Source organism: Carcharhinus amblyrhynchos, chromosome 9 (assembly GCF_965287045.1).
Source record: "Carcharhinus amblyrhynchos chromosome 9, sCarAmb.v2.hapA, whole genome shotgun sequence".
Taxonomy (NCBI): domain Eukaryota; kingdom Metazoa; phylum Chordata; class Chondrichthyes; order Carcharhiniformes; family Carcharhinidae; genus Carcharhinus; species Carcharhinus amblyrhynchos.
In genome coordinates, this window is record NC_137332.1 from 50748745 (window position 1) to 50756468 (window position 7724).

Sequence of the window (7724 nt, forward strand, 5' to 3'; positions counted from 1 at the left end):
AGGTAAAATGTTAGAATCTGTCATTAAGGAGGAAATTGCGAGGCATCTTGAAGGGAATTGCTTGATAGAGCAGACGCAGCACGGTTTCATTAAAGGGAAGTCGTGTCTGACAAATTTACTGGAGTTCTATGAGGATGTGGTCTTTCTAGATTTTCAGAAAGCGTTTGACAAAGTGCCTAACAAGAGGTTATTGCAGAAGGTCGAGGGACATGGAGTTGGGGGTAGGGTGTTAGCGTGGATAGAGGATTGGTTGTCAAATAGGAGGCAGAGAGTGGGGGTCAACGGGTGCTATTTGGATTGGCGGATGGTGACTAGTGGAGTGCCCCAGGGGTCGGTGCTGGGACCTCAGCTTTTTACCATTTATATAGATGATCTGGAGGAGGGAACCAAGTGTAGAGTGTCGAAATTTGCTGATGACACCAAGATTGGGGGAACGGCAAATTGTGCGGAGGGTGTGGAGAGTCTGCAGAAGGATCTAGATAGGCTGGGCGAATGGGCCAGGAAATGGCAAATGGAATTTAATGTTGGCAAGTGTGAGGTGGTCCACTTTGGTAGGAAAAATGGTAGGAAGGACTATTACTTATGAGGCGAAAAACTGCAGCAGGCGACGGTGCAGAGGGACCTCAGGGTCCTTGTGCATGAGTCGCAAAAACCCAGCTTGCAGGTGCAGCAGGTGGTCAGGAAGGCGAATGGGATGCTGGCCTTCATAGCGAAGGGGATTGAATATAAAAGTAGGGAGGTCTTGCTGCAGCTGTATAGGGCATTGGTGAGGCCGCAACTGGAGTACTGTGTGCATTTTTGGGCGCCGCACCTGCGCAAAGATATTTTGGCCTTGGAGGGAGTGCAGAGGAGGTTTACTAGGCTGATACCGGAGTTGAGGGGGTTGAGCTATGAGGAGAGGCTGAATAAACTGGGCTTGTACTCGTTAGAGTTTAGAAGAATGAGAGGAGATCTCATTGAGACGTATAAGATGATGAATGGGATGGATAGGATAGAGGTGGAAAGACTCTTCCCGCTCAAAAAAGACAATAGGACTAGGGGGCACAGCCTCAAGATAAAAGGGGGGCGGTTTAGAACGGAGTTGAGGAGGAACTTCTTCACTCAAAGGGTGGTGAATCTCTGGAATTCTCTGCCCGTTGAAGTGGTGGAGGCTGCCTCGCTAAATATTTTTAAGACGCGGGTTGATGGGCTTTTGATAGGAGAGGGGATTAAGGGTTATGGGGAGAGGGCGGGAAAGTGGAACTGAGCAGCGACAGATCAGCCATGATCTTATTGAATGGCGGGGCAGGCTCGAAGGGCTGGATGGCCTACTCCTGCTCCTATTTCTTATGTTCTTATGTTCTTATGACTAATTAAGCAGGTAAGCTTGAACATTGAGTTAATGCAAAGTGCATTCAATACACAATGATTTGTCACCTCTTCCATGGAAAGAAAGTGATAACGTGAGTGCTCTGCTGAATAGGCTATGCATTGGAGCAAATAGACTGTGGCAAGGTGGAGATGAGGGAGAATGGGAGATAGCCAAGACAATTGTTTCCAACATTAAACAAGAACAACACTTCAAAACTACTTACTGAACTGTAAAGTGCCTGGGGAGGTCCCGTGGTTATGAAAGACGTCATATAAATGCAAATCTTTCTTTCTGTACCTCAATGGTGGCAAGGTTTGGTTCTTGCCAGTTGTGATTTTCTGAATTGTTGACGTTGTCTCAGGAAATTGCAAGGATGTTATAGGGAAGAACAAGTGCCTTACTTTCAAATAGAATCCTAAAATTAATGCTCAGGGAAATAAATGAGAATTACAAAATTTCTATCTGCAGTTCATTATAGATATGCAAATGCGTTATCGCCTTTAGAAATTTGTTCAAATTGATGCTTATTAAATGTAGTTTTTCTATACCGTGGTGTGACATGACAGTAAGCATAAGCATCAGTTGAATTGTTCTAAGAACTCTGACATACCATACAATATCACAAGGCAACCATTTTAATTAACAATGCACCTTTCACATTCAAAGGAAATTTTGCAGCGACGGTTGGGAGAATCATAAAATACTTCACAAATGCTCACTTATGCAATACATTTTTAGGAGTATCTAATTACCACTTGACCAGTTTCTATTATTGCAAAGAAATACAATCCCATTGCTTGTAAGAGGTACATTGGTGCTATTTGCAATTTGCCTGCTCTAGACATTGGATGCTTTACAGGGTCCCAAAGGGATATTGTCAGAATGGATAGGATAAATGGGCATGTGGAGATGAGAGGCATCCTCAGAAAGAAGGAGGCTGCAGTATGCTTACCATTGTTATAGCATTCCAGATGGTAAAACAGGCTTTAGCTGGGCTAGGAAATTGCCAGTTCCGGCTGATAAATGCTGTGTTAGATAAATATGCTGCATTAGACTTTCACCTAACTTCTGAAAAATCAGGGAGACCAAGACAAAATTGTGCTACATAAAGCCATAAAGAAAATTGATAAATAGAAGTGTGTCTCATTTATGTTTATTCAATGTTTTGTAGGATTGTTCCGTGGGAGCACTGAAGAGACGCTGCGATTTGCGAGTGGAGAGCTTGTGGGTGAGTACAGCAACTTTTTCTTTCTTTTAAAAACTAACTTTGTTTTTAGTGAGTTTAGTGGGGTTTTTTTTTTGCTTGATTTAAGTTTGACCCCGGAAGTAGTTGCGAGGGCACTCGGGTCAAGTTTTTTTTTCACCTACTGTAAATTAGACCGGAGGGGGTGAAGTGTATATATTTTAATGCAAGGAGTGTAGTGAATAAGGTAGATGAGCTTAGGGCGTGGATTGCTGCTTGGGATTGTGATGTGGTGGCCATTACAGAGACTTGGATGTCTCAGGGACAGGACTGGGTACTTCAGGTGCCAGGTTTCAGATGCTTCAGGAAGGACAGGGAGGATGGCAGAAGAGGTGGTGGAGTGGCACTGTTGATCAGGGACAGTGTCATGGCTGCAGAGAAAGAGGATGCCGTGGAGGGACTATCTACAGAGTCTCTGTGGGTGGAAGTTACGAACAGCAAAGGGTCAAAAACTTTGCTGGGTGTATTCTATAGGCCACCCAATAGTGACAGGGAAGTTGAAGTGCAGATAGGGAAACAGATTCTGGAGAAATGTATTAATAACAGAGTTGTCGTGATGGGAGACTTCAATTTCCCAAACATCGACTGGAATATCCCTAGGGTAAGGGGTTTGGATGGGGAGGAGTTTGTTAGGTGTGTTCAGGAAGGTTTCCTGACACAGTATGTGGATGAGCCTACGAGGGGAGAGGCTGTACTTGACCTGGTACTGGCGAATGAACCAGGGCAGGTGATGGATCTCTCGGTAGGGGAGCATCTTGGGAATGGTGACCATAATTCTATCTCCTTCACAATTGCATTGGAACGAGATAGGATTAGGCAGGCTAGGAAGGTGTTTGTCTGGAGTAAGGGGAGATACGAAGAAGTCAGGAAGTTACTTGGACAAATAAACTGGAAGGAGGCGTTCTTAGGGAAAAGTACCAAAGGAAGGTGGCGGATATTCAAGGAATGTTTGTCTGGAGCTATGCGTGACAACGTTCCGATGAGACAAGGGGGTTTTGGTAGGTCGCGGGAACCGTGGTGCACGAAGGCTGTGTTGAACCTAGTCAGGAGGAAAGGGAAGGTGTACAAAAGGTTCAGGGAACTAGGAGAGGTTAAGGATCTTGAGGAGTATAAGGACTGTAGAAAGGAGCTTAAAAGGGAAATTAGGAGAGCCAGAAGGGGTCATGAGAAGACCTTGGCGGGTAAGATTAAGGAGAATCCCAAGGCCTTTTATAAATATGTGAAAGGTAAAAGGATGAGAAGAGAAGGGATAGGACCTATAAAAGGTGAAGGGGGTAAGGTCTGTGTGGAACCAGAAGAAATGGCAGAGGTGCTTAATGAGTACTTTGCCTCAGTATTCACGGTGGAAGCTGATCTGGGAGATTTTGCTACGGATTTGCAGCAGATGGAAAAGATTGAGTTTGTGGATATTAAGGTGGAGGATGTGTTAGAACTTTTGAATTCTATCAAGATTGATAAGTCGCCGGGACCAGATGGGATATACCCCAGGATACTGTGGGAGGCGAGGGAAGTGATTGCAGAGCCCCTGGCGATGATCTTTGCGTCGTCAATGGAGACGGGAGAGGTTCCGGAAGATTGGAGGATTGCGGATGTAGTCCCTATTTTCAAGAAAGGGAACAGAGATAGCCCGGGAAATTACCGACCGGTGAGTCTGACCTCAGTGGTTGGTAAGCTGATGGAAAGGCTTCTGAGGGACAAGATTTACGATCATTTGGAGAGGTTTGACATGATCAGGAATAGTCAGCATGGATTTGTCAAGGGCAGGTCGTGCCTTACAAGCCTAGTTGAGTTCTTCGATAATGTGACTGAACACATTGACGAAGGAAGTGCCGTGGACGTGGTGTACATGGACTTCAGCAAGGCGTTTGATAAGGTCCCCCATGCAAGACTTCTTGAGAAGGTGAGAGGGCATGGGATCCAAGGGCCTTTGGCCTTGTGGATCAAGAACTGGCTTGCCTGCAGAAGGCAGAGAGTGGTTGTGGATGAGTCTTTTTCTGAATGGAGGTCAGTCACCAGTGGAGTGCCCCAGGGATCTGTTCTAGGACACTTACTGTTTGTCATTTTCATAAATGACCTGGATGAGGAAGTGGAAGGATGGGTAAGTAAGTTCGCTGATGACACGAAGGTCGGTGGTGTTGTGGATGGTCTGGAAGGATGGCAAAAGTTGCAGCAGGACATAAATAGGATGCAGGACTGGGCGGAGAAGTGGCAGATGGACTTCAACGCGGATAAATGCATAGTCGTCCATTTTGGCAGAACCAACGGGATGAACGAGTACACTATCAAGGGCAGGAGTCTTGGTAGTGTTGAGGAGCAGAAGGATCTTGGGGTCCGGGTCCACAGGACTCTTAAATCGGCCTCGCAGGTGGAAGAGGTGGTCAAGAAGGCGTATGGTGTACTGGCCTTCATAAATCGAGGGATTGAGTTTAGGAGTCGGGAGGTAATGCTGCAACTTTATAAGGCCCTTGTCAGGCCTCATTTGGAGTACTGTGCGCAGTTCTGGTCGCCTCACTATAGGAAAGACGTAGAAGCTATTGAAAGGGTACAGAGGAGATTTACAAGGATGTTGCCTGGACTGGGAGGCATGCCTTATGAAGTTAGGTTGAGGGAACTGGGTCTCTTTTCCCTGGAGAGACGTAGGTTGAGAGGCGGCCTGATAGAGGTTTATAAAATGTTGAGAGGAATAGATAGGGTGGATTCTCAGAGGCTATTTCCCCGGGTTGAAATGGTCGCTACGAGAGGACACAGGTTTAAGGTGCGGGGAGGAAAGTACAGAAGTGATGTTAGGGGTAAGTTTTTCACTCAGAGGGTGGTGAGTGAATGGAATCGGCTGCCGTCAGTGGTGGTGGAGGCGAACTCGCTGGGGTCTTTTAAAAGACTTCTGGATGAGTATATGGGGTTTTATGGGATTGGGGGTTATAGATAGGTGTTGATGTGATTGGCGAAACTCGTGGGCCGAAGGGCCTGTTTGTGCTGTAGTGTTCTATGTTCTATGTTCTATGATTCTTATTCCGATTGATAAATTGTGTATGTAAGGAAGATGCATACTGGAAATTATAGCTCTCCTGTGAAACTACAATGCCTTGATTGCACCGTAATAACCCATGTCACCTGACAACAACAGACAGCATTTATAAATTATAATCCACAAGCAAATGTAAGGGTGACACGATGGCACAGTGGTTAGCACTGCTGCCTAACAGCACAAAGAGCCAGGTTCAATTCCACTCTTGGCTGACTGTGTCATAGATATCATAGAATCCTACAGTGCAGAAGGGACCATTCAGCCCATCAAGTCTACACTGACCACAATCCCACCCAGACTCTATCCCCACAAACCCATGCATTTACCCCAGCTTGTCCCCTAAGGGGCAATTTAGCAAGGCCAATCCACCTAACCCGCACATCTTTGGACTGTGGAAGGAAACTGAAACACCTGGAGGAAACCCACACAGACACAGAGAACATGCAAACTCCACACAGACAGTGACCCAAGCTGGGAATCGATCCCGGGTCCCTGGCGTTGTGAGGCAGCAGAGCTAACCACTGTGCTGACCCATATGTCTTTCTTTTACCTCAACTGAGGAATTCCCCATCCCAACCACACCACATGTCTGATCTGTGTCTGATCTATTTTATGCAGTTCTCTCACCCCTTCCCTTTCCAGCCAGAATCATGATGATATTCCCCTTGTCCTCACTCTCCAGTGCACCAGCCTTCCTCTATCATATCCATCTGCCCCAGTGAAAAGCCACTACCAAACACATCTTCCTCTGCTCTTCCCTTTCAGCATCCCTGAGGGACTGCTCCCTTGGGAAACAACTTAGTCCACTTCTCAGTCACCGCCAATACCATGCCATCCCAGCCTCCCTTTCTAATGGGATCTTTTCATGCAAGTGCAGGGGATGTAACACACATCCTCCCTTCTTACCATCCAATGTCCCAAATACCTATTTCGTGTGAAACAGTGATTCACTTCTAGTTCTTTTAATTTAGTACTCTGTATGCGCTGCTCACTGTCTAATCTCCTCTACATTGGAATGACCAAGTGCAGACTGGGAGACCACTTTGAGGAACACTTCATCCCTCTTTCTGAGCATGCCTCTCATCTCTTTTCATTTTAATGCTCTACCTTGTTCCCACTCTGACCTTTCTGTCCATGTCCTACTGCAGTGTTCTAATGAAGCTTAAAGCAAGCTTGAAGACCATCACCATGGCCGGGATTCTCCCCCCAAAATTCTAAACGTCATATTTGCGTGAAAACTAGAATAATTTTGTTTTCAGTGGGAGTTCAGAAAAGAATCTCCCACACTTTGTACACTGCAGGGTGCCTCAACTTGATTCACTCCAGAAATCAGGAGATGGGTCTTATTCCCGCTGAAGAGGCTGGCAGCATAGCCCTGAGCAGGCCACTACACATGTGCCGATCTATCGGTACCAAGATCGGCGCATATGCAGTGGCCCACTATCTGCTGGCTCCTGATTGCTGGCATGCTCAATTGCTGGCTAGCCCTGTGACTTCTGCATCACTAGTCCTTCCATCTCCCCATGGGCCGATCGCTGGCCGTCTGGGCCAGCCTTGACCCAGCCCCCCCCCAGTAGCAACCCTTTCCATCCTCCCTCCCAACAGACTGACCACCCAGCCCTGATCACTGGACTCCCTACTTGTGCTCAATCCCAAAGCATAGAGTGGGAGTAGGATCCCCCACCCCCTCCCATCCTATTAGGCCTCACCTCCATCAGGCCCTATCCCCTTTGCGCTGCCTCATGCCGGGTGGGCAATGCCAAGGTGACCTGTAGGTATTGGCATCTTGTTCCTTTGTTATAGCTCAGGTCAGAAGCTCCGAAGTGTTTTATGGAGCCTGCCTGGATCACACATTTTGCGCCTTGAATTTGGCTCAGAAAAGCATGATATGTTTCACCTCAAGCATGATTCAAATGACCCACCAGAGAGCTTTTAACAAACAAAGTTTATTTAAGAATAAAATTAATATGTATGGAAAAAAATTAGCAATAACTTTTATGAATTACAAGCAAAAACAGAACAACCAAGATAATGTGTAATTCATAACAAATATATCTAAAGTGTTCCAATCAAACAAAACCCTTGCCATAGACAAAACCCTCTAA